General features: G+C 40.8%; 1 pseudogene; it reads right to left on the bottom strand.

Moving 5' to 3' along the window:
• Window positions 1-26,116: 26,116 nt before the first annotated feature.
• On the bottom strand, window positions 26,117-26,557 carry LOC144240269 (large ribosomal subunit protein uL24 pseudogene; annotated as a pseudogene).
• Between the last annotated feature and the right edge of the window lie 330 nt (window positions 26,558-26,887).

Raw genomic sequence — 26,887 nt, 5'->3', positions numbered from 1 at the left:
AGCTTACGGTCCTGGGCTGCGACAGTCCTCGCCCGGGAAACTGAAGGATGGTGGCACCAAGACGTTTTCCCTGGGCTCTTAAGGGGGCAGGGAGGGTGCGAATTGGCCCTGCGCGCGCGGGAGATGCGCGCGGTGGAGTGAGCCTGCTAAACGCTTGGAGATGAAAAGGTGGAGCCCGAGTCGGTTCGCTGGGGGTGGGGGTAATTTACTGACGAAGGAAGAAGAAGGTGAAGGGGGGGTGGAAATAGAAATAGAAAATAAATACATAATCAAGAAAATAAGAGAGTTGAAAGGGGGGTAGAGGGAAGGGAAGGATGGAGGGAGGGAAGGATCTGCTTTTATTTGGAGTATGTAGTCTGAGTTTTGTCTCAAGTATATGGAGTTAAAAAAAAAATATATATATATATATATATCCATATCACCTGTCGGCTGATGCCCAGGTGGATTCGAACCTCAGTGGAGGTAAACATCACTTGCGGAGCCAGCAGTTTTTGTAGCCAATCGGTGGCGATGAACCTTCTCTAAAGTCTCCAAGGCCACGCCTCCTGCCCTTCCTTAACTCCAAGCCAAGGTTTAACCTTCCACCTCTGCGGACCGTTAAAGCTCCTGTGGTCACAAATGAAAGTGGTGGCAGGGTACCTTTCCACTCCTCTGTTGTGTTTGTACCCCTCATCTTATCATTTTCGAAGTCTTTTGCTCTACCTTTCCGGAAGACCTGGAGAAGGCAACTCTTTTATGACACTAGCAACCCAAAGAATTGCCACCTGAGTCAACTCCACAGAGCAAGGTTTACAGAGGAACTGAGGGCGTGCAGAGCGCTACATGTATGTCACATCGTGCAACTGACCAGAAATTAGATTACAGTTCAGAGATGTCTTACGTGTCTTACAGTTCATAGATGGTTTTGGATGAGACTTATAATCATACAGTGGAAGATGAAAGAAGAATAAGCTCAATGTCCAAATGTGTGTGTTTAGAAAGCCTGCAGGAAAGAAGACAATAGAGTGTTAGACCCAGAATCCAGGAAATGCTAGCTCAAGGCCTGTAAGTGTTGAGATAAACTGGGCCCAGTCATTGCCCTACCATGAAGCTGACAGATCTCTTTATGTCTGTGTTCTCCTTTGGAAAAGGGTACTTAGCAACTTAGAAATGCCTCCTATATGATAGAAATCCTCCTCTGTCTGCACAAATGATGTTACTGATTGGGGCTTCCAAGGCATTCAACACGAACTATCAAAAGAAACAGAGATTTCTGTTTACCCAGGGGATTTTTGTATGACAATCTATCATTCCCTATGTTGCACGGTCCTATGCCATACATTTAATGGATGCTCAACAATTATTGGTCAAAGACACAAATGTTTTTCCTCGGGTGTTGGAACCTTCAAACACTCCCAGTGGAAAGTAAAATGGCACAAACCTTTGAAAAACACTTTAGGACGTCCTCAAGAAGTTGAACATAGAGTTGCTCTTTAACCCAACAATTCCATCTCGAAGTATATATCCCAGAGAAATGAAAACATATATGTACACAAAACTTTCACACAAACGTTCATAGTAGTTTTATTCATAAAAGCCCAAAGTGGAAATTTCCCAAATGACCATTAACTGATAAATCGATAAACACGCTGAAACATTACGTGGCCATGGAAAGGAATGAAGTAGTGATTCTTGCTCCAACATGGATGAACCTTAAAAAGATTTTGCTAAATGAAAGAAATCAGACTTCGGGGTCATATGTTATTCTGTTTATACAAAATGTCCAGACTAGGCAAATCTGTAGAGATAAAAAGTAGGTTAGTGGTACCTAGGGCTTGGCGTAGATAAGTTAAGGGCACAGTGTTTCTTTTTGCGGAGATGAAAATGTTCTAAAATAGATTGTGGTGATGGGCGCACAACTCTCCGACTATTAAAACCTATTGAATTGTACACTGTAAGTTTGTGAGTTGTGGTGTATGAATTATATCTCAATAAAGCTGTTACAAAAAAAAAGGTCAGTGGAAAAAAATAGTCTCAGGTTGGAGGTATGGAGAGGGAAAAAAGGTAAGTTTAAAAGAGACTCACTCAAAAGCATTCTTCAAACTTACACTTGTGTTCAGTGTTTCTTGACTTTAACCTGACCTCTGTGCTCTTGGTCCCACCTGACACCTACTTTGGGCAAGGGCAGCCTCATATCCAGCTGCTCGGACTGGGGGAAAAAAGGTGTGAGGGTGCAACTAAAAAGAATTCAGTGAAACCCCAGGTGGGGTAAAACACATTACTTAATTCCTCACAACCATCTGACTATGCAAAGTCCAAAGTGTCCAGCTTCCAATAGAAATCACCTTTTTTATTTTTCTTTTTTGTTAAAGTAAACTCTACCCCCAGTGTGGGGCTAGAACTCCCCAACAGAGACCAAGAGTTGCATGCCATACTCACTGAGCCAGCCAGGCACCCCTAAAGATCACCTTTTTCATTAACTGGCTTCACTAACCTCTTTAGAACCCAGGTACCAAGTCTTGGAGTCACTTTTCACTCCTTTCTCTACTTTCTTCCTTTACTTTACTCCTTTCTCTCTTTCTTCCTCTTCTATTATCTCAAATACATTTTCTTTTTATCTTGCCCACTGTCCTTGCTCCATCCTGTACTGTTGCTGCTCATGGTCTCCACCTTTCCAGCCTCCCTACTCACCATCCTCATGGCAAGGCAGCACTCTCTCCTTACAAAGTTGATCTGATCAAAAGTTTTGAGACATACAGTGACACCCCTTTGTCTACAGAAAGATTTTCAAAGACCCTAACCTGCTAGAGTGAATATTAGATGTTCTGAACATCAGTCCATGTAAATGGGTCTCCTGTGCTGAGAATATGAGACACTTCACCATGCCCTGGCATTCTGGGCAATCTACGATCTGGCCTCCTGGTTTCTACTCTCCCACTCCTGATATCCGCACGGAAAGCCAGACTTCCCACATACAAGCTGACACTTTCAGTTCCACGTCTTTGAGTGTGATTGTTCCCCTCTGCCAGAAATTCCTCTTCCTCCTTCCCTTCTCCCAGATCTGCCTATTCAAGCTCTACCTCCCCAGCGAAGCTTCCCAGGTACTGCCAAGGCCAAGTTCTTGCCCTTCATGAATTCCCATAGCCAGGCCACCTTGTGGGCCTCCTAACATTTGTGGGCCTCCACAATGTGGGCAAGAGTAATTGGAGACCCTCACAACATAGTCTAAATATTACAAGTTACAAATTAATTAATAAACTGTTACAGGTGGTAACAGTTATAGTCCCTACATGTAGTCATTCCTTGGCCACTCCTTGGCCCACCCCTGCATACAGGAGGTGTGCAGTCTATACTTGGGAAGATCGGTAAAGGCTGGGGTGTCAGATACCCAGAACATATTCTAGAAGTGGGAGGAAACTCCGGCTGCTGGTGGGCATATCTCCCTGGTCCAGAATCGGGCCCTCTAAAACTCAGAGCTCAGGATAGGAGCCTGGCTTCCCATCTAAGGGCACATCCTTTTTAAGGTACCATTCAACACTTTCCACCTTGCCTTCTCGTTATTTTCATACATCTTGAGCCTTTCCAAGTCAGAAGCATCTTGAGAATGAGATCAGTATCTAATTCATGTTTTAGCCTTTATGGGGCTTAGCTGTCCTCATTTAGAGCTTCAATAAATAGTAGATAGATAAATGTAACAATAAATAACTGATGTGGAATTTTTAATGCTTAAGTATTTTGATTACCCCTGATAAGAACAATAGTAGATGTCACAAACATCAATTCAGCCAAATGGCATTCAAAGAGTCTACTGCGCGAAGACTGTGAATCACTTCAGCAAAAGCCTAGTCATCATTGCCCTTAAAAATCTATAGGAGAGGCCATAAATAGAGCATAGTATAATATTTGAAGTGTTTACTTCCCCAAAATTGACTTTATTAAAAAAAAGTAAGTGTCCAGTAGAACGTTCTTCCATCAGAAATCTTTTCAGGGTGATTTATATTCACTGTTCACTTGGATATCCTCAGATCAAGACTAGAAGTGAAAGCGTTTATAATCTGTGATCCATCAACTGAGTCTTTCATGAACAGCTTTCCTCATTTCCCTGCCTTGTACTAAATATAATTTTTTAATATTTTTAAATTTTTATTTTTGGGAGAGAGAGAATACATGGGGGAGGAGCAGAGAGAGATGGAGATACAGAATCTGAAATAGGCTCCAGGCTCAGAACTGTCAGCACAGAGCCCCATGCAGGGCACGAACTCATGGATTTCGAGATCGTGACCTGAGCCAAAGTCAGATGCTTAACCTACTGAGCCACTCAGATACCTCTAAATATAATTTTTAATATGTAACTGGTTTATTGAGCAGTCCGCCTCATGAGGTACATATAAAATATTTGTTTTGAAATCGCTCCCTTGCAACAATCAAATCTATATGTTCTATTCCTTAACAATATTTCAAGGACAGTCTTTGGATTTAGTTATTTTCAGTTATTAAACATTACACACATACCTCATTCCAGATCAGCTTAAAATGTTGGTCTCAGCTCTTCCAGATTTCCTCAAATTAATGAGGCAGCCGTTGATTCTTTTACTCCTATCCATACATCTTCACCTTGGAGCACCTTCCATACTGGGTTAGAGAAGCACAATCAGAATGAAACAGGCAAACATGTCATTCTGACCTGAGTGTGTGATCTCAGTCCTCTTGACTCTTGTTTGTCTGGGCAACACTGGCTGGTTGCACTCAGGTAGATGTCAAATGTTAGCTCTCTTGGGGGCATATGAGTGATGTTTTTAGTAGCTCTGAAGGATTTCTGCAATGCACAGTTCTTTGAAGTAGGACAGCTGCCCCTGGCCTGACTTCTCACAACCCCCCTTAGCTCCATCACTGACAATATACCCAACAGGCAGACCACCCTCTTGGGTGGAGTTCTAGCAAGTGTGGCCTCCTTTTGACCATGGAAGATTCCGGCAGGGTCTGCCTCATGGTTGTACAAGCTGTGCTGTAGCACGTAGTCCACTACTTAGAAGAGTCACATGCTTGGTTTGATGTTTTGCTGGTAGCATCTTGAAATTCTTATTTTTGAACAAGAGGTTCCACATTTTTTTTGGCACTGGGCCCTGCCAGCCCCAGATTCAGGCATCCTTACTGCACCAGAGTGGGCATATAAGATGCTCCACTGTCCCCGCATTCCATCAGGTTTTCCATTTCTCTCCAATTCCCTTTCCTTTTTCAGACAGATCAACAAGTCTGACATGCCAAGTACCAAGTTGCCTCCCATTAGGAGATTCAAGGAGTACTACTCCTCCCCTCCAAAATAGCCTCCATGGAGACAAGAAAAAAGCTCTATGACCCCTCACTATTGCACTAAGCGGAAAATGGACAACTCTGCCATTCACCATTATCAATCTATACTCTCTATGGAGAATCTATGGATATGTCCTCTAATAAATATACATTAGTCATTTATATTACCTGCTGGGAAATTTGGAGGTAAAAAATTGCTTGTGTACTTGAGGTCCCCAGATTAAGCAGGAAAACAATAGTGGATGGTATCGGGGAGAAAATAGAAAGAGAATCTCATAACTATCCTCACCCACTGTTGTGAGCAAGATCCTGTGGTCACCATGCAAATAGCCATCACCTTTCTCCCATGTCCAACAGCCTGAATTAACACCACACCCCAATTCCAAGTATGGCTCCTGACTAGTCTAAATCAGTGCTTCTCAAACTTTAGTGTGTATAAGAAGCATCTGGAGAGTTAAAACACAGATCCCTGGGCCTTATCCCCAGAGATTTCTACTTAGGAGGTCTGGTTTGGGGCTTACTAGTGTTTCTGAAGGGGGAACTATGTGTGGGCCACAAGCTGTAGGGGCAAGGTTTGAAACAAACATTAACTAGTGGGAGGCCTTGCTGAGAAAATGACTTGTTTTTCTTTTTTTAAAACTTTTCTTAATTTTTATTTATTTTTAAGAGAGATATCGAGTGAGCTGGGGAGGGGCAGAGAGATGGAGACAGAGGATCTGAAGCAGGCTCCGTGCTGACAGCAGAGAGCTTGACACAGGGCTCGAACCCATGAACTATGAGATCATGACCCAAGCCAAAGCTGGACACGAAACCAACTCAGCCCCCCAGGCACCCCTCATCCTTATTTCAAAATAATCTCAAACACAGAAAAGCTACACAGAGAGTACACAACTTTGACCCAAAAATCAGCATTATTGTAATTTGCCATATCTGTTTATCGTTGTCTTGCTGTATACACACACACACACTATTTATTTTCAGAATTATTTGAATGTAGGTTGAATACATCATACCCATGTACCTCTTAATAATTCATGTATTTCTAAGAACAAAAAGATCCTCTTATACAGTAGGCCCCCCCTCATCCTTAGGAGATACATTCCAAGAACCTCAGTGGATGCTTGGAACGATGGATATTACCATACCCTATATATGCTATGTTTTTTCATATACATGCATATAAATCCATGATAAAGTTTAATTTATAAGTTAGGCACAGTAAGAGATGAACAATATTAACTAATAATGAAATACCAATTACAATAATATACTGTAATAAATTTACGTGAATATGGCATCTTTCTCTCAAAATATCTTATCATTCCATCCTTACTTTTTTTTCTTGTGCTCATAGGAGATGACAAATGCCTATGTGATGAGATGAAGTCAGGTGAATGACATAGGCATTGTGACATAGTGTTGGGCTACTGACCTTCTGATGATTCATCAAGAAGGCACGTATAGGAGGATTAGGAGGAACTTGACGGAGGAACAAGGGGGAGAAGAAGGGCGGAAATGGTGGGGGAAAGGGAGAGAGGCAAACCATGAGAGACTCTTGAATGCTGACAAAAACTGAGGACTGATGGATGTGGGGGGTAGGGGGGGATGGGCATGGAGGAGGACACTTGTGGGAATGAGCACTGAGTGTTATGTGGAAACTAATTTGACAATAAACTATTTGTGAAAAAAAAAAGATCACCTGCTTCTAAACTACAGTTGACCGTGGATAACTGAAACCATCATGGAAAATGAAACCAGGGATAAGAGAGGACTACTCTATATTCACAGTACAATAATCAAGTTCAGAAAACATAACCTTGATCTAAAACTTTAATCTACTACCCATATTCCAATGTATCCATTGTCCAAACAGTGTTCTTTAAAGCAATTTGTTCCCCCAGCACAAAACCCTATTCAGGATCACATGGAGCATTTAGTCATCACATCTCCTTAGTTTCTTTTCATCTGTACCAATTCCTCAGCCATCCTTTGTCTTTGGTGACATTGCCATTTTTTAAAGAATACGGGCCATTTATTTATAGGATGTTCCTCAATTTGGGTTTGTCTTGCATTTCTTCATCATTAGATGAAGTTAGGCATTTTCAACCAGAATTCTATACAAGTGATGATGTCTTCATCCCAAGGTATCATCTGCCCCCTTTTGATATTAGTTTTGACCACTGTCGAAGTGTTCTCTGGCAGATGGGAGTTTAGGAATAATCTCAAACCAGCTCTGTTTTTAAGGTGTGGTTCACAAGAAACAATCTGTTAGCCTGAGAAAACTTTGGAAATGCAGGCCAATCTCAAAGCAGCAGCAAGTCTGATTTTCCTGCCAGGAATGCTGTCCAGCCCATCTCTTGGCCTTTAGCCTCTCTATTTCCAAAGCTGGAGTGTGGCATCAGTCTACTCTATTTCCCTACCTGCAGAGGCCAAACAGCAAGCTCCCCAAGTGGAGCCTTTGAAGTTCCTCCCACTAGACTAGATGGAAGTGTCAACTACCACCTTCTCTCCCTCCACACTAGGGTCATCTCCTGTGCACTGAGGCGGGACAGGACAGAACACAGAAGGAACTCACTGCAAAGCACTTGCTGTCACAAAACTATCTCTTATCTACAACGGCTCAACTGTTTTATATCTTTGGTCAGGGAGCAGGGTTCTTAAGCATTATCCTGAGTTTTCAAATACTTTCTTTTAAAATCTGCATCTTGGTCTCATTGTATTTTGATGCCTCCACTGAAACTCCCAAATTAGCATCCTATTAAAATATTCTTCCAACTTATTTGATAGGGTCATAACTCTTAGAGATATCTACACTACTTGCCATTGAATTGCTCATGGCCTCGTTCTGATAACAAAGAAGAATGGGAATTTTAAAGAAAAATGTATGGATATTTCAAATTTGCCTATTTCAATTTACAGTGATTCTTCCCCAAATATAATTTAATGCTTCCATCTTATATCAGGACAGCACTTATCAATCACTTCAGAGGTTCTCATAACTATATGCCAAAATTTTTAAGAATGCAACATCACATAGAACTGATTTAAGTTACTAATTTACCTTTTGCCAGTCTTTACCAAAAAATAATCACCAAAGTTTCATTTTCCTTAACTATAATATGAGGGAAATATTGGCACCCAACTCCTACGCTCTTTGTGAGGTTTAAATTAGAAAATACACTTAAAGGGCTTGGCACAGTACCTGCCACTAAGTACGTGCTCAATAAATGCTAATTATTTTTGTGATTATCATCATCTGAGAGAGAAGCAATACTGAGGGTAATACGAAAACCAAGCATCAGAGATATTGTGACCCATTCAAGAGGACACACTGGTGGCTGAGCCACCACTAGCCTATCTCCAGAGACTCTGAGTGAACTGCTCTTTCATTTACACATCAGTCCCTTCAGTGAACAGTAATAAATGCCTGATAATTATTGAAATTTTGATCTCTTTCAGGGATATTTGGATTTTTTTTAAAAAGTCTGTAAGAGAAAGAAATCTAGTTTTTCAGACATAACAGGGAAAACAAATTTTGAGACAAAAAGAAACAGAAGTGGCTAAATTTCCAGGCCAGTATTACAAAACCACCCAAAATGTCACATGGGACCTCTGCCTTCCACAAGCTGACAGCTGTTATCTCTTCACAGAAGGGAGCAGATAAAACCCACACCGAAAACGGCCATCTGACACCAGAAAATGCTGTCATGTTTGCGGTCCCCTGGGTGATAATGGCAGAAGATGTAATGCAGAACTTTGACTATCCCTCACCTCTTACAAACTTCTGGTGAACGTAAGAAGGGCAACTTGTGCTGTTAAGGTCCTAAAATGCAAATTAAGAGAGACTTCTTAAACTGCAGTCCAGGTGCCAAGATCCCCCAGGATTTCTGGATTGCTCTTAAATGATTACTTTAGAATTTTAAAATGTCTTGATGGTGGGAAAAGACAAGTAAGGCAAAACTCACCAATAGTAAACGTCCATGGAAACAAAAGATTTGAGAACAAGTCTTGGTAGAGAGGAAAGATATGGACTGTGAGGAAGGAAACTAACATATATTAACAGCATTCATGTTTGAGTATCTGTGCTGAGCACTCTTCATACAATATGTAATAATCTCCATGGGATAATCACTATTATTATCCCAATTTTTTAAATGTTTAGTTTTGGTGAGGGGGACAGAGAATCCGTAACAGGCTCTGCACTGATAGCAGAGAGCCCGATGTGGGGCTCAAACCCACAAATCTCAAGATCATGACCTGAGCTGAAGTCAGATATTTAACGGAAGGAGCCACCCAGGCTCCCCTAACCCCATTTGGTAGCTGAAGAAACAGACTTTGGAGAAGTTAAGGAATCTATCCAAGGTCCTCCAATTAGAAAGATACGTGGAGAGAAAAGAGAAAATAGCACCATAATTCAGATAGGAGTGGAACCAGGGAAGATGCTCAGGGAGACTTCCAGAACTCTGTTTTCCCATCCCCAACCCCTTCCCCAAGTTTGCCTTGGTTTCCTCTCCTTTGTGTATATGGTAGGAATTGTAGTTCTGCAGGCTTCCTTCTGTGCATTATTTCAGGCATATANCCAATGCTGAAGTCATTAGTGCAGGAAACACTCTTGAATTCCGCTTATACTGCTTCCATTCCATGATCTGCTTAGGGCAGATGCTCTGGAAGTGGGCTCTTTCCATGGGCTTTTCAATGGTTTCAAGTCATTTGGTGGTATGTGGGCCAAGTAAATATCTAAAGGACTAAGAGGAACAAGGTGAGTGACATTTATAGAACATCAAAGGAGTAAACTTCAGAGAGGTCATAAGCTTGGGCCTCCTGAGAAGTGCTTCTGGAAATGCAACTTGCACTTAACCAATCTCAGAGCAAACTCCTTAGAAGGTGGGGACAGGGAGGGGGTAGGCTGGGGCAGTGGCACTGCACCAGCTACTTGTGCAAGCAGGCACACAGCCAATCTTCAGACCTGATTATTTGTAAGAATTAAATATGTGATAAAGGAAGCATCAAAAAGCAACGAGAAAGTGTAAGATTACTCAAGAAATGATGTTGAGGTGATTATTACTTATATGGAGAATACCAGTTTAGTACAGTTTTAGGATATCACATAGTATCTTAAGATAAAAATAAATTCAGGTGGGGGTGCCTGAGTGATTCAGTGGGTTAAGTGACTAACTCTTGATTCTGGCTCAGGTCATGATCTCACAGTTCCTGAGATAGAGTCTGCATTGGGTTCCAAATTGGTATTCTCTTTCTTCCTCTCTCTCTGCCTCACCCTGCTCTCTTTCTCAGTCTCTAAATTAATTAATTACTTACTTGTTCAGGTGAATATATTATTGTTCAATATTTCTAAAATATCCCCCAAAATTGAATTTAAATTTAGCACTCTAGGAATAAGGGAGTTCTTAATTTAGAAATACATACACCTTAATATAAAAATATAAAGCAAAATATCAAGCAAGTGTAATTCATCCAACTTTAAATTTGTATGTCAAAACTCTAATAAAATTAAAAAGTAGACAACAAAATGGGAAAACTTTGCAACAAATGTTATACACAAAAGGTTGATTATAGGCAAGAAACTAAAGTCATATAATAGTAAGACATCATTTCTCATGTATCAGATTAGCAAAAATATTTTTTAGTTATAATAATCAATGCTGATTTTGAAACAACCAATTTCATATCTTCTGAAATCATTTTAAATGGCAAAATGGAACTATTGAATATATCCTAAGGATAATAATCCTGTATTTAAAAAGTACTTTATTCGCAATTGTGTTTATCATAGTATCAATAATAATAAACATTGGCAGTTAAGTAAATATTGCACAATAGCAAACACAAGCTGTAGCAGCTGACATGACAGGTAATCAATCATTCTTATTAAGAGTATGTAATGATATATAAGACGATTTGTATCATGACTTTAAAAGCAGAATAAGGGCACGGGAGGCTCAGTCGGTTGAGCATCTGATTCTTGATTTCTGCTCAGGTCATGATCTCACGGTTCATGAGATCAAGCGCTGGGTCAGTCACTGTGCTGATAGCACGGAGCCTGTTTGAGATTCTCTCTCCCTCTCTCTCTGCCCCTCCCCTGCTTTCTCTCTCTTTCTCTCTCTCTCAATAAATAAACATTAAAAAATAAAAAGTAAAAGCAGGATAAAAGTTCTATACTGAATATGGTCACTAAAATGTAGGAAAAATCTAAAAAAAGACTTGCATGAGGATATTTTTTTTACTTTTCTAATGTTTTAGAAAAATATTTTTTACTTTTCTAATGTTACTTTTTAAATGAAAAATAAAACACACAGAAATAAATGACATTTGCTTTTAAGTTGAAAAATTCGAAAGAAAAAATTTTGAGAAAGATTTTTCTTTTTTTTAATTGTTTTAATGTTTATTTCTTTTTGAGGGAGTAAAAGAGAGAGAGAGAGAGCTGGGGAGGGGCAGAGAGAGTGAGGGAGACAGAGAACCCGAAAGAGGCTCCAGGCTCTGAGCTGTCAGCACAGAGTTCAATGCAGGGCCCAAACCCACAAACCAGGAGATCATGACCTGAGCCGAAGTTGGATGCTTAACCGACTGAGCCACCCAGGTGCTCCATGAGAAAGATTTCTCAAAGTCTGAGTTGACACAGCAGAGTGAAGGCAGGGCAGAAGAAGATGGAATTATCAGATTCAGCTGTGCAGCAGACATGCTTAGAAACTTTTCACTGTGGTGTTTTAATTAACCTTTTTCTATTAATGCACACTTTCAAGAAAATGTTGATCATGTTCTATGTAGGAAAGTCATTAGTAGAGCACATACAGCTTCAAAGCATTGAAGTAAGTCAGCTTTTGCTGGGCCAGCCTTCTGGCATCTTTCAGAACACCTCAGTAGAAAAAGGTGCCAAGTGCAAATTCAAGAAGCCTGTAGAAATCCACCCTTCGTGGCAGAAACGGGTTTAAGATTGGAATGCAGTTGTCCATAACAACCTTATCAGTGTTTGGAGTCTGCTTATTTCTGGGTACCATGTTCCAGGAAAGTGTTACGACCAGACTTGTTCCCATTTTTTTGCCGTAACTATGGGCTTTGAGCTAAGCCATGATCACCACTGCAATCTCTGCTTATCAAACTGGAGCAGGCATGATATTGAATAGACCTTGCAATAAATGACACAGAAATATTGGATAGAGAGATAAAATGCTAAACTCTTTCGATGGAAGCTTTGTACAGATACTCAAATATGTGGGCCTAAACTCAGCTCAATCAGATTGCATGGCTCTTAAGAACGCTTTAAGACATTTGCACTAATCTAATCCAGTATCTTTCCTATAGAAGTAGGTTTACACTACAGACCACTGTTTTCCTTCAAATACTCCCCCATCACAGCTGCTTCACACTGACTTTCATTTCCCAGAAAGGATGGACAGCTGCCTCAGACGTCACTTCCCTACCCATGTTTGTATGAAAACTAAGCTATCACAACACCAGGTTTTGAATACAGGCTCACTTCCTTGTAGACTGTGTAAGAGTCTGTCTTTGCACTTAGAATTTCTGAGAGAATGTATAAATGGCAATGGGAGGACCAGCAACCGGCCAGGGAGTAGTGGTAGAAAGTTTAGGAAAACTTGTTAGCAGCATCTATTACTGTTTTACTTCTGATGAACATGCTATTTTACTCACAGGTTACAATTCTTCCATTCCCACGGCATTTGAAATATCCTTCCCGTATGTCTAATACTAATACTAAGATTTCTTAATATTACGTTGTCTCTGCGAACACACAGGCATATACATGCCCATGAAAATTTGTACCATATTGGTTTTCAGCAGCTGTATTACAAATGTACATTAACTTTACGTTCTTAGAGTTTATCATCTGTTTTGCAGTCATTAGTATTTCCTTCCAACTTAACATTTACATGACCTTTCGTTCCTTCACAGATTTTCTTGTTGTCAGCCCTGTTCTTAGACCAAAGACAGGGATATGCGGAGAGAGGAGATCCAGTTTCTCATTTTCTCTATTCTCACCCCTGCCACACCACAGCCCACCGATCCAAGTGACATCATTCACCAGCACCATTCATGTTGATTTCCAATAGAGGCTTTGTCCTTTCTCAAGCACCCTTTGAAGGTTTATGTTGCTTTAGATGCTTTCATGTTGCTCTTCTTATGAGTAATTACCCATTTCTTCCACCAAATTGTTGGAAATATCAGCCTCTATTTTTTTCTTTTTTTCGCCAAACTCAGTCTCTCTGTGCTCTTGTCATTCATGACGATGTCAACCTGGAACCAATAAGACAGAGTTGGAAACAAACTAATTGCATTGTCATCCACCTAAAAATGTTCTAATAAAACAAGTGGACATGAACATTTCAGATGCTTTATTTTTTTCTAATGTTTATTTATTTTTGAGAGAGCAAGAGACAGAATGTGAACGGGGCAGGGGCAGAGAGAGGGAGACACAGAATTCAAAGCAGGCTCCAGGCTCTGAGCTGTCAGCACAGAACCCAACGCAGGGCTCAAACTCATGAACCACAAGATCATGACCCGAGCTAAAGTTGACACTTAACTGACTGAGCCACCCAGGTGCCCCCTAAATGCTTTAAATGTAAACATTTATTCAAAGTTAATGGGACGTCCTAGCATTTTATTTAGTTCACAAATACTTATTGAGTACCTACTATGTGCCAGGAACTATGCTAGGTGGTAGTTATTCAAGAAACTGTCTCTGCCTTCAAAGACTTTGACACAAACATCATTCGAAAGTGCCAGCCTGTTTTTGTAAGTCATGTAAAATTTGATAGGTATTAAGAAAAAGTAAAATATTGATATTAAAAACCTTATGAGTTTTATGGTCCAGTTCATCCTGCCTACAGATGGAATTCTAAAATCAGAATCAAGGTAAAATTTGAATGAAGTAGGAAAAAATTACCCTTTAATCATTATAATCTAATCAAGAACTGTCATATACTCAGTGTCCAAGTTATGAGGTCAGACAAACAAAGGGAAGAAAAATGAACAATTCCCTTCTTAGGAGCTATACCCACTGAGAGGCTGGCAAAATCCCCCCTGCACAAGTTGCTACTTTCCTCTTTATTGTCTGGATAAAATGTTAAAGTTTCAGTTAAATTGAATTGTCTTTCAACTTCACAATAAAAATTAAGCTCCTGAACTTCTTTGACTGTCACTTACCTCTGATAGTGATGTATTGTCATGCATGTTATTAAGAAATCCTGGGGGGGTAGTGCTGGCGTCTGGGTGGCTAAGTGGTTAAGTGTCCTACTTTGTCTCAAGTCATGATCTTGCAGTTCATGGGTTCAAGCCCCGCATTGAGTTCTGTGCTGACAGCTCAGAGCCTGATCCTTCTTCGGGTTCTGTGTCTCCCTCTCTCCCTCTGCTCCTCCCCTACTTTCTGTCTCTCTTTCTCTCTGTCTTTCTCTTAAAAGTGAATAAACATTAAAAAAAAAAAAAGAAATCATTTGACAGAGGGAAGAGAGTTTAAAAACTTGTTGCTCTGAGGAAAAAAAAAATCAAACCATATATTGTCACCCATGAACAACATGCATAATGGCACATGCCCCCCCAAAGCACACATTTAAAAAATATAGATATAATATATCTATATATATGTTTATATATTTATATTTATATTTAGATATAAATATATATATGTTTATATATTTATATCTAAATATTAGGTCAATAATGTGGCTAACCAATAAAGTTGAACATCTGTATAAACAGTATTTTCTACTTATAAAAGCCAAACTTGTTTTATTATTTGTTTCCATCACTTATCCCAAATTGAAATAGATTCATAATATTTTCTGTGTGTGAATTTCTTTAAAAAAATTTTAATGTTTATTTATTTTTGAGATAGAGAGTGGTGGGGGGACAGAGAAAGAGACAAAGCATGAGCAGGGAGGGTCAGAGAGAGAGGGAGACACAGAATCTGAAGCAGGCTCCAGGCTCTGAGCTGTCAGCACAGAGCCCGACGCGGGGCTCAAACCCATGAACTGTGAAATCATGACCTGAGCCGAAGTCAGATGCTTAACTGACTGAGCCACCCAGGCGTGCCTGTGTATGTGAATTTCTTATAATTAAATATTATTTTGGTGGTATAGCTTGACATTTAACAGATGCGTCTTATCAATTCTAAACAAGACAAAAGTGGGAATCTTTTCAATTACATAAACTTAAAACTTATAGAAAGAGAAAGAAAAGCAAAAGGAATATAAGGGAAGGGAAGGGACGGGGAGGGAAGAACAGACTGTAAGAGGGAGGTGGACAGTGTATTTCAGGATGCATGAAATACAGGAACGGACAAGAAAGGGAGGCGAGGGAGGTGAGATACTCTGAATCTCACTGTTTAGAAACGGAAGGAGGGAAGAAGTCTCACTGGCCAGTTTGAGGATGGCACTGAGGACAGACCTGCTTCCATTTAGGGCTCCAAAACGAGCCTGTCTCTCAGGCAATCATCAGCCACACCAACGGGAGAGCAGGATGTCATGACAGAGAAAAAATAGAGATCCCGTGGAAACGGACAGAGAGGGAAGTTTGAGAGGAGGTCCCCAAAGTTTGTTTCTAGTCCATGTGGTATAGATGGAACCCAGAAGTGCCGATTCTAAGGGTAAGAATGTGAAGGCGTGTGAACTGAGACGCAGTGGGGCTGCTACGGGGCCACTGCACAAATGACTTTCTGCTCTGGTGAAGGGTGAGATGATCCATTATCCACTAGGCTAGTGGCCAGAGAGAGAACAGGGCGGAAACTCAGAGGGAACCATAGTGAGCAAGAGGACGCCAAGTCAGTCAAGGAGAACCACTGAGATCCAGTCAAGCTAAGTGAGCAAACTACAAGTTACAGACCTCAGCCAAGAATGCTAGCAGAGCAAGCAGCGACCTGGCCCACAAGACATATTACACAGAGAACAGAGAAGCCAGAACACAGAACGAGGAAACCATCCCCCCAAAGCCACAAGGTCACAAAACCACATCCCGCCAGGTGAAATCTAAAAGGCCAAACATTTGACATGTACCTAAAGAGATTATTTAAATGTATGTAACTGGATCAAATTTTAAACAGAAATGGACAGGAGTCAGCTTTTTCCTAGTCATCCAGCAGGTGGAGCCTTGATGAAGATCAGATCAGTTTTAAACAATTAAATTTTATTTTTCTTTTTAGCTGTTGTTGTTGTTGTTGTTGTTGTTGTTGTTGCTGTTGTTAAAGTAGCCTCTACCCTCAGTGTGGAGTTGAACTCACGACCTGAGACCAAGAGTCACCTACTCTACCAACTGAGGTAGCCAGAAGTCCCTCTTTTTAGCTTTATTGAGATATAATTGACATATAACATTGCATACGTTTAAGATGTACAACGATACGATACGATGCAGTTTTAGAGAAATAAAGGAACTACATTTCCTCTGCATCTCTGACCTGCAGAAAAAGTAAGTATGGGACCCCCAAAATATGACTTCTCTGCTTATTAGTCAATATGCAGTATTTGATGATGCCAAACTCTGTTGTTTCTAAGCATTTGCAGAGAAATAATGTTCTCCATGAACCTTCTTTGATCTCTGCAGCCAGAAGCAATCCATCCCTCTTCTGAATTTTCATAGCAGATCAGTTCTTGAAATGTGGCCCCCAGATCTCAGAACGTGCTACAAATGCAGATTGTTGGGCCCTATCCCAGACCTATTGTAGCAGGAACCTGGGGAGGGGGGGCAGCAGTCTGCATTTTACCAAGTCGTTTAACAAGTATCAGAATACCTGCTAAAGTCTGAGAACCACTGTCAGCACTTTGTGCCCCCTTTAAGAGATCTATTACATTCCAGCGTTAGGGTTTTAATTTTACTGTCCTGTGGCTCCCAGGTTAGAATATTCCACATCATCAGACCATAAATGTGGATTAATCATCCTTGTCACAGTCATTACCAAGACCCTGAGTTATCCTTTTCAATTCCTTGCACATTTACCTCTGGGCTCACTGTTACTCCTGCCAGCAATTCTCTGGTCATAACTCATAATACTTTCAATATCCAGGTAAATGGTCTTTCTCACATCCTGGCTTTCAATTTAATTTACCCCAAGTCCTCCTCTTTGTTTCAGCTGCTCACTCTATAAGCATGCCATTGATCCTATCATTACCAATAACTACAGCCTACAATATCATTCTTTTTGAATGTTCTTTTAAATGTTTTTATTTCTATTTGAGAGAGAGAGAGAGAGAGTGTACATGAGTGGGGGAGGGGCAGAGAGAGATGGAGACAGAATCTGAAGCAGGCCCCAGGCTCTGAGTGGTCCACACAGAGCCCAACACAGGGCTCGAACTCATGAGGCGTGAGGTCATGACGTGAGCCAAAGTCGGACGGTTATCTGACTGAGCCACCCAGCCCCCCCCCCCAACAAACACACAATATCATTCTTAAGCAGCTTACTTCCTTACTGCCATCTACTTCCTATCTTTCTAACTAACTACAGCTTTAAATCCCTATAATCACACCGCCCCACCACAATTCCATGGTAACCTGCCTCTCATGGTCCTATTTTCCTGTCTTACTCTGTTGGATTAGAATTGATCATTACAGTCATTTCCAGGCACTATTCTCAACTCTTCTCGTCATCTCTTCTTGTGTTATTCACCTAGTAAAACTCCAATTCTGGTCAAAGCCAATGCTCAGCTTGCTCTCTACCTGCACTGCTGATGTATTAACACTAGAGAAAAACGTAAAACTACACGGACCAGTCTTGTTCTAAATACATAACTACTGGACCTGGAGGGAATGTGGCGGTCATAACATGCTCTCTTAATCCGTTCATTCCTCCAGTCTTCTAGATGATACTTCAAGCTTTCTGCTCTTTCTCCAAATGCCAACAGCTCCCGCCCAAACCTTACTTTCATTCTGCTGATAGCCTTGCCACTTATTTCATTGAGAGAACAGAAGCAATTTGAACAAAGCTTCTGAAAGCACCTGCCAACGCATCTATGTCATTTCCTGTGCCTTCTGTTCTCTTGTTATGAACTCACCTTTTACAGCAAATCTTCTGAACAGTTGTGCATGTTTTCTGTCTCAAAATTTTCTCCTCCTATAACCCCTCAAACCCTTTGGCTTCCCCCCATTAATCCACTGAAGCCACTCTTGTCAAAACCACCTGTGACCTCCATGATGTCAAGTCAATAGTCCTCTGTCTCCTTCTTGCCCTATCAGCAGCATTGTACACAGTTCACCACTCCCTTCTATTTCATATATTTTTTTCCATTTGGGTTTCAGGACACCATACTCTCCTGGTGTACCTTGTACTTTGCTGGCTACTTCTCATATTTTACTGTTCCTTCTTGTATCCCCAACATCTAAACAAAGGAGGATGCCAGGGCTCAGACACGGGACCTCTTCTCTTATCAGTCTGCTTTTACTCACACGTTTTCCACTCCAAGTTGAATTCCAAAGTCTACATCCATCTGTAGACATCCGGACTTGTTTGTCTAATAGACAACTTTCAGTCCGACTGGCCAGCAGCATTTGACACAAGATGGCTCAGGCTGCTGTATGAGAAAAAGGATTCAAGGGGAACAAGAAATGATAAAGGGACACTAGTAAGAAGGCAGGTGAAAAGTAATATTGGTGTGAACTCTAGTGGTGGTGGTAGACATGAAGATAAGTGGAATCATTTGATATTAAAGGTTGAGTCAAAGGACTTGATGGATTGGAGGGAGGTGGGGAAGAAGAGAAAAATTGTTATAAAAGACATTATCTCCTAATGTTCAAGGTCCTGACAAACTCTCAGAAAAATAAACCAGATTGTCCTATGGGAAGATATGTCAGAAGTATCAATAGAATGATACTCTCTAAGGCCAATTATTTCATATAATCTCTTAAAGAACATAACAAAGTTCTATTTTTCATGTAAAGCCCACTAATTGCTTATCCAGCTGGCAACAGATGCAAAACTTCATCTCAGGAGAAAAGTTTCACATACAAATATGTAAATATCTGATTTAAAAAGTGAGAGGAACTCTAGGGAGACCCAGGAAATGGATAAGCTCATGACTGTCATGAAGGCACAATTGAGCGCTTGTGATCACTGTCCTGGAGCTCTAAGACATCTGCCTTTTAAACATGAAACTGCTTAGGGGCACCTGGGTGGCTCAGTTGGTTATGTGTCTGGCTTTGGCTCAGGTCATGATCTCATGGTCCGTGGGTTCAAGCCCTGTGTCAGGCTCTGTGCTGACAGCTCAGAGCCTGGAGCCTGCTTCAGATTCTGTGTCTCCCTTACTCTCTCTGCCCCTCCCCTTCTTTCTCTCTCTCTCTTTCTCTCTCATTAATAAATAAACATTAAAATTTTTTTAATGTTGTTTAAAACAAAACATGAAACTATTGTATGCGAGGTAAAAGGCCAATAAATGCTCGTGGACTGATTGTCAAGCTGAATGCAACCAATTTTTAGATGGCATGGTAGGGATTCTGAAATCATTTTATTTTTCTCTTTTTACAGGAGTGAAAATAAGCCTAGCTTACACCTATTGCTCGTATGTGGCCTATTCCTGTATGTATGTGGCCTATTCCATGTGTGTATACCATGACACCCCCTAATTCTTCATAAGCGCAGAATTTAGCTCTCCTTTTATCTTTACTGAAAAGTCCCTTTCAAATAAAATAAGAAGAAGGATGAGGAGGAGAAGGATTAGGGGGAGGAAGAAAGACACTTCCATTGACATGGAAGGAAAGAGGAAGGTGTTGGGCACAGAAATAGGCGTGTCATTGGTTTGCTCATGGGAAGATGAGGGAGCACCATCGGATTCCATTTTTCTTAACAAACTGGGATGAGGGAGAGGGAGAAGTGGGAGAAAGGGATAAGCTAAGAGACAGAGGGAAATGTGTGAAACAGAGAGTGAGGCGGCGAGAGAGGACCTTAGCAAATGCTTATTTGCAGAATGGAAAATGAGTAGATAGACAAGAAGTAACACTTGCTATGAGAGGGTTGCTAGGATGCGGCTGGGTTCATGTTTCATATTTCTGTATTCACAATGTAAAAATCTATATAGGAACGGCTGGGTGGCTCAGTCGCTAAGTGTCCAACGCTTGATTTTGGCTCAGGTCATGACTTTGTAGTTCGTGGATTCCAGCCCCACGATGGGCTCTGTGCTGACAGCATGGAGCCTGCTTGAGATTCTCTCTCCCTCTCTTTCTGCCTACCCCCTCCCCCATCTCACAAAGAAAGAAATAAACATTTTTTAAAAATCCATGTAAAGTTTAGCATTATGGAAATCATATGTCATATGCTGTGTAAATAAACTAAATGTAAACTTCTAAGATTATATGACTTTATTACCTTGAAACGAATAGCTACCTATTTGCTGTGCTTAAAACAATAAGGAAAAAAATTAATCAACAGGAATTCTGTTGTCACTTAAGCAAAACCATTTCCTGTCTTTGAACCCCAGCTGGAAATGTTCACAGGGCAAGGCGTTTGCTGCAAACCCAAGGTACAAACACCCATTACAGGACAAACAGAGGAAATTATTCCATCATAAATCTGTCAGTCACGAAAACAGTTCATTCAGACCTTTACAAAGCCCTTATCTGCTCACTGGCTCTCCTGCTTCTGCTATTTCTCTTTCCTTTCCTCAAGAAGGGACAGACATTTAGTCACTGGAATCACAGGAATTTGGTATGTGGGAGGGGCATTGCAATTCATCCGGCTCAGGACTCTCCATATGTTTGCACTGCTTTTATAGAAATCGTCAGGATTTTATGCTTGGAAGTCTCCAGCGAAAGAGAACTGAGTAAGGCACGCTCTGCAGGCTGGACAGCTCTTCCTCCCATTGAACTTAATTCATTTCCCTGAGGTGCCTCTGAGTTTGCTCTTTTATTTATATTTAAAAATTTTTTTTGTTTGTGAAAGAGAGAGAAAGAGAGAGAGAGCAGGGGAGAGGCAGAAAGAAAGGAAGACACAGAACCTAAAGCAGGCTTCAGGATCCGAGCTGTCAGCACAGAGCCCAATACAGGACTCAAACTCAGGAACCGTGAGATCATGACCTGAGCCGAAGACAGACACTTAACCGACTGAGTCACCCAGGTGCCCCTGAGTTTGCCCTTTTAAAGGTTTTCACAACTCTGATGTCTATTCCATCTGTTATCCCCTCAAAGAGGGAAGATGGCGATCATACACTGCCCTGCCTTCTTTTCTTTAGTAGATCATTCTTATCCTTACTTCTATTTCCTCCTTCTTACGTTTTTTCAGAATATTTCTTTGATTGTGTCCCTGTTTGATTCTATTTTCAAGTGTGCTGTTCAGAGCTGGATACAATTATCCTAGGATCCTGTCTGATACGGAAGAGTGGAGTGAACCTATAATTTTGCCTTTGAAGTATTATATTTACTGCTTGCTATATGATTAATATATTTATTACATATTATCAAAATGATATTTCATTCATTCAAAATATTAATGCATCCAATGATCTAATAACTTTTGATGATAAAGTCACACTATTGACCCACTGTGGCATGCTGAATAATGGTCCTTTAAAGATATCCATGTCCTTGGCAATGAGAAACAATGAAATCTGGCCATGTGTAGCAACATGGATGGACCTTGAGGGTGTTATGCTGAACGAAATAAGTCAGGCAGAGAAGGACAAATATCATATGTTTGCACGTATAGGAGGATTAGGAGGAACTTGACGGAGGAACAAGGGGGAGAAGAAGGGGGGAAATGGTGGGGGAAAGGGAGAGAGGCAAACCATGAGAGACTCTTGAATGCTGACAAAAACTGAGGACTGATGGATGTGGGGGGGAGGGGGGATGGGCATGGAGGAGGACACTTGTGGGGATGAGCACTGAGTGTTATGTGGAAACTAATTTGACAATAAACTATTTGTAAAAAAAAAAAAAACCATTAAAAACAATTAAAAAAAAAAAAAGATATCCATGTCCTTAGCCCTGGAGTCTTGGGAATATGTTACCTTACATGAACTTTGCAGGTGCCATTAGTTAAGAACCTTGAAAAGAGGAAATTATTCTGGATTATCCGGGTGGTTCAATGTAATTTCAGGGATTCTTACCGGAAGGAGGCAGGAGGGCCAGAGAAAGACAAGGAGATATGACAACAGACTAAGTGGTCAGGGGGATGCAGGGCTACAGACTGAGTCACATGGGCCATCTCTAAGGAGCTAAAATAGCCAAGGGAACAAATTCTTCCCTAGAGCCCCCAAAAGAAATGTGGCCCTGCTGAATCATTTTAGAGTGTGGACCTACGTAACTATAAGAGAATAAATGTGTATTCTTTTAAGCCACTCAATTTGTGACAATATTATATAGCAGAAATAGAAAACTAATACATTCATATTTAGATTCGGTTAATATAGGTCTTGTTTAGAAATACTGTAGCAAAACTCCATATTACATTTATATGGTTGATTTAATGGATATAAAAACAAAACCTTAACAATTGTTTACATCAGTTTTATTTTGCTTGCTTCATCTCTTCGTTTCAACTATCAAAAATGTATTAAGGGGGCACCTGGGTGGCTCAGTCGGTTAAGCGTCAGACTTCAGCTCACATCATGACCTCACCGTTCCTAGTTGGAGCCCCGTGTCAGGCTCTGTGCTGACAGCTCTAAAACCTGAGGATTCAGAAAAATAGGAACAGGCAGACTGCGGAAGAAGACCAGAATTTGAAGTCACACGAAAATGGCAGTGAATTTCCCTATTTTTAATAACTCCGGGTGACTGGGTAACTCAGTTGGTTGAGCAGCCAACTCTTGGTTTTGGCTCAGGTCATGACCCCAGGGTCATGGGATCCAGGTCTGCTTGGGGTTCCGCACAGGCATGGAGCCTGCTTGGGGTTCTTTCTCGCCCTCTGACCCTCCCCCACTCTCACTTGCTCGCTTTCTCTCTCTCTCTCTCAAAAATAAATAAATATATTTTTAAAAAGATAAATGATAGACATCATGACATATATAAATATGTCATTATAAACATTTAGAAAGGATATTTTTCTACATGAACACAATACCATCACTGCACCCTGATACAATTAACAATAATTCCCTAAGACCTAGATCACATTCAAAGTTTTTCAATTGTTCCCATAAAATATTAACATTTTAAAGGATAGTAACTGTGTAGAGGCAATCTTAGCTGGCATTCAGGAAAGACCATTATCTTTTTTGCGTACAAACACCTTCTCAGTGCCCATATGCCTAACCTTACATGTTTCTTCTGTGACGTTCCCCTTCCTGACATTTTTATCTCCAGCAAGGATAGGAAACAGAGGAGAACACAAATAATTTGCAAAATTTATTGTGGATAATGAGGGAATTAATCATTTTTAGCCTAAATCTATTATTAGTGAGTACTCTTTGTACATTGAGTTAAAAACAATTCTTTATTGTGCTGTGTTTCAAGCTGCCAGTGTTGACTTTTTAGTGGGTTATAAATCAGTTTGCTGGATCTGAACCAGCATCATTTCAAAAAATAAATAGAAGAGAAACTTTGCACATCCCATATAGTAAAGTGTTTTTACAACCTTTTGTTTCTGTAAAGATACGTGTTGTGATTTGCAATAGAAATACATCCCTTATGGTAAGCTGTGTTCAAGAATTTTGAAAGCCACACATCGTAGACAATCCACAGGGGCCTTGTTTCTTAGAGGGCCAGCCCCTTTTCCAATCTATAGAGAATACTTGGATCCAGAAGACCCAGTCTTTTCTTTTCCCTGTACCTCTGGCTGACATGAGATTTCCTACAGATTCAAATATCTGGATAGTGGGGGTGGTGAGCAAGGCACTCACCAACTATTTGGGCTTCATCTCATATACAGCTCAGATTACTGTGGAATCAGATGGTGTGACCCCAGGGAGAAGACAAGGGCTATAGACAGGAATCAGGACATAAAGCACGAAAGAGAAGAGGACACAGGTGTGAACCCTAAGGCCAACAATCCTATTTATAAGTCAGCATGCATGGGATCAAAGATGAGAACAAGTCAAAGCATTCTTGCAGTACAACCCAGTGTACACTATGCAGAGAGAGGTTTCAGGCCAGTGGCTGAGGGCTTGGGCTCTAGGACCTGATCCTCTGAGACCTAAGCCCTCTTCTCTTCTTAGCGATAGTGTGCTCTTGGGAAAGTGGATCTCCCTGACTCATTTTTGTCACCTATAAAATGGGAAGAAAAGAGTTAACATCTCCTAGGGTTGTTGTGAGGATTACATGAGTCAGTACAGGTACAAAGTCGGTACATCGCTTCTGGCAAATAAAAGACTCAATTAAAGTAACCATTATTTTTGAAGGGTTTGTGGAGGTGAGAGGGAAAGGAGAGAGTAATAAGGAGATGACTAGGTAAGGGGCGCCTGGGTGGCTCAGTCAGTTGAGCATCCGACTCTTGATTTCAACTCAGGTGAAGATCCCACGGTCATGGAATAGCAAGAGGCATGGAGCCTGCTTGATTCTCTCTCTCTATCTCTCCCCTTCTCTCTCCCCCACTCCCCTCTCTCTAAAATAAAAATAAATAAAAATAAAAGAAGATGACTAGATAAAGCAAAGTATAATGATATTCAAATGTAATTTGAAATATTCAAATATTTTCATTAGATGGATTGGATTTCATGTCAAGACAGTCCTGAAGCTGCTTATAACCAGTTATTCTCTGTTAAATATGTCAGCTGCTCATCATCCTGACTTGGCTGAAGTTACTTCATTGAAATCATGATATGCAGAGATAAATGAGAAATTAATGCTGATTTGAGAAATGGCAAATGTTGATTTTCTAATACTAGTGTCTTTAATCTAAAACTGACCATATTTTACAATTGCCTACATCTGGGAGCACCTGGGTGGCTTAGTCGGTTAAGCGTCGACTCTCGCTTAGGTCATGATCTCGCGGTTCGTGGGTTCGAGCCCCATGTCGGGCTCTGTGCTGACTGCCAGCTCAGAGCCTGGAGCCTGTTTCAGTCTGTGACTCCCTCTCTCTCTGACCCTCCCCTGCTCATGCTGTCTCTCTCTCTCTCTCTCCTAGAAATAAATAAAACACTAAAAAAATTTTTTTTTAAAATTGCCTACATCTGGCAACATTCATCCCGCATGCTGGGTGTCATCTTCTCTGAAGAGCCCGGTTATCTAGGGCAAAGAGGACTTGGGCAAGCAGAGCAAGGACTGCGAAGGAAAGAGTGTGGACTGCAGGGTGGGGAGGCAGTTATCTATTGAGGATGGGTTGGTGTTAGGGGACATGTGGTTCCCAATGACAGGTCCCAGATTCTAGCAAAGGACACTGGGTGAATGAAAAGAGTGGGCATGCCTTGTGGAAGCCCTGTTTTACTAGCAAGCAAAGAAGTCCTAGAGAGGAAGGCTATTGCAAAATTATAGTCTGTAGGTTAGCGATTATCCACCCTCTTCCATGAAGGATAACTTTGCTTTTCCACCCCAAGTCGAGGACAGTTAACAGGTAATGATGATGTATTGTGAAAGCTCAGCAAACATTTTTTCCCCCTACCTCCCAAAGTATGAAAGAAGAGAGACAAAGCTTACTTTTAATCTCCTTTCTTTTTCTCCTCTATCCCATTAACCAAACCACTCCATATATACATTTGATTGGAAAACAATATTGATCATCCTTTACTTCTGAATGGTTACAGACCATAATCATGGCCACTTTCTTTATGTATTAATTACGAACAAATGTCCTTGGCTTAAATAGTATTTTAAAGGTAAACCAGTTCTAGGATTCTTAAGGACATTACTCAATTTCATCTTTTATTTTACAAATTGGATGGTGGTATTCCTAGCTCATTCTTAATTTTTTTCATTTTAACAGTTTTTATTTAAAGTCACATATAACATCACTTTATTCCTGCATCGTCTCAATTGTTTCTTCCTTATAGTTGCCCTTTCCCTTTCCTATTTGGTGAGGTTTGGCTTCCAATTAGCAAAGGATCTCTTTGCCACCTTTGTCCAGTTTTAGACTAGTTGATAACCACCTTGCCAGGGTGAATGCCCACAAGGACAGCTGTGCCATCCGCCTTCTCTCACTGTACTTGTTCAGTGTAGATGACATATTTCCTCCTATAAGCCTGGACTACTTTGCCAATTTGCTGACCTTTGTAGCATCCTCAGACAACTTGTACTTCATCATCCTTTCAGATGGGCATGGACCAAACGTTATACTTCATCTCAGCTCTTTGGAAAGAGGGGAAGGCATAATCTTCCCGTGCAGGTGGGAAGGTGCGTTGAAATGCATTTTACAGTTCTTGCTCTGGTCAGAAGTCACAAAGGGATTGAACTTCATTTGGGCCACCAGCACTTCCTTAATTTTTATTTGTTTTTACTTTTAAATGCAAGTATAAACTCCCAGCCCTTGGGAGGATTGGATGCATGCACATTAGACCATTTACCTTTTTCACTCTCCTTTCCTGAGATCATTGCTCAAGTGGAGGCCCTCTGACAAGCTTTCGTGGTCTCTACCCCCTCATGGTCAGTCCCACAGAATCCTAACAAATCTGGAATCCAGAGGAAAGGAAGATAGGGCGTGCATTTCTCATGTATACGTGCCTATTTATATATAGTATGCCCCCAGGGTTTATGTCTTAAACCAGCTATAATGTGAAACCCTACTGTA

Source organism: Crocuta crocuta, unplaced genomic scaffold (assembly GCF_008692635.1).
Source record: "Crocuta crocuta isolate KB4526 unplaced genomic scaffold, BGI_CrCroc_1.0 scaffold176, whole genome shotgun sequence".
Classification (NCBI taxonomy): Eukaryota; Metazoa; Chordata; class Mammalia; order Carnivora; family Hyaenidae; genus Crocuta; species Crocuta crocuta.
Note: the sequence above shows the minus strand (reverse complement) of the source record. Positions and strands in the feature narration are given on the sequence as shown.